The sequence below is a fragment of the Hyla sarda genome, chromosome 3, assembly GCF_029499605.1.
Source record: "Hyla sarda isolate aHylSar1 chromosome 3, aHylSar1.hap1, whole genome shotgun sequence".
NCBI lineage: Eukaryota > Metazoa > Chordata > Amphibia > Anura > Hylidae > Hyla > Hyla sarda.
In genome coordinates this window covers 310,002,504-310,003,648 of record NC_079191.1, presented here as the reverse complement: position 1 = coordinate 310,003,648, position 1,145 = coordinate 310,002,504, and the positions used below count along the sequence as shown (strand labels likewise).

The 1,145-nt window shown below is 47.4% G+C and overlaps 1 pseudogene; it reads right to left on the bottom strand.

The window, feature by feature from the left end:
- Window positions 1-770: 770 nt before the first annotated feature.
- LOC130363324 (U2 spliceosomal RNA) lies at window positions 771-907 on the bottom strand (annotated as a pseudogene).
- Window positions 908-1,145: the final 238 nt, after the last annotated feature.

The window sequence follows — 1,145 nt, the reverse complement described above, 5'->3', positions numbered from 1 at the left end:
ATATTCTAATTTCTTCACTCTCATGTTCTAGTGATGTGAGTGAAGAAATTAGAATATTCATTTCAATCTAAGAGCCGAGGAATGTGCTCTCAATCACCCAAAGTGCAAGAAAAAGTGAAAACGTGTTACACTAAAAACGTGTTACACTAAAAAAAAAGGAAGGAAGGAAGGAGAGAGCCCCCAACAAATCTTACCTTTCCCCTCTGAGCCAAAAGGCACCTGTGAGGTTCCAGATTCAATGTCTCTTTTCGCCGCGGCTACTAAGGGGCCACAAATGCTCCCGGCATCCACCTAGGTTTTAACTAAGGTATCCGCCTGCAGAGCCGATAAACGGTCAGTACCCTGCCCATGCAGGTGTACCCGGGGTTTTTGCAGGGAGGTGCGCTCAAAGGAGGGACACTCAAAAGGGCTATCACACCTTGACAATCCTGTGTACAAACAAACATGTAAAAAGTTACACAAAAGAAATAAGTGAATGTGTGCAGATATACTGTCCAGACATCCGGCTGGATCTATAAAAATGTATCTGATCCTAGCCAGAAGGCCGGAAATCAAGAGGTGAATGCCACAGGTGTAGAGACTGGTGCAGGTGCAGGTGCATCCACTCAGTGAGCCCATGCTCCTCTCAGTGAATTTCGGCACCTCGAGGTCACCACTCCCCGAGGCACAATTGTACCTTTGGCTCTAGACCCTCCTAGCCTCATGGCGAGACCTGGCAGAAACTGGTCACATCAGGGCAGCCATTGAGCTGATTCCTCAGAACCAGCCCTGAAATGTCCTGGTACACCTGCCCCCTCCATGCAGCATCCATCCCCACCAGTCCCGCATCAGTGGTACCGGATCCACCGATAAGAACTGATAAGTACAGATACTACACATGATCTTAGCCAAAAGGCAAAGAAGCGATTAGAATATTAATTTCAGGGGCAGGCATAGCGCTGCATATTGAGGATGCAGGGAAGCACGGCAAGCTGGCTCCCTGCCTCCCATGCACACAGAAATGCTTTAGCAATAGGGGAACAAAAGGCCAGAACTTGACCCCTTGTTTTAATGCTGTTCACCTGCACTATATTCCAGTGTATTGGGTTTAGTAAGGGTGAACAGCCTGTCAGTTTCCTTTTGGAGTCTTTAGGTTTTGAAATTTT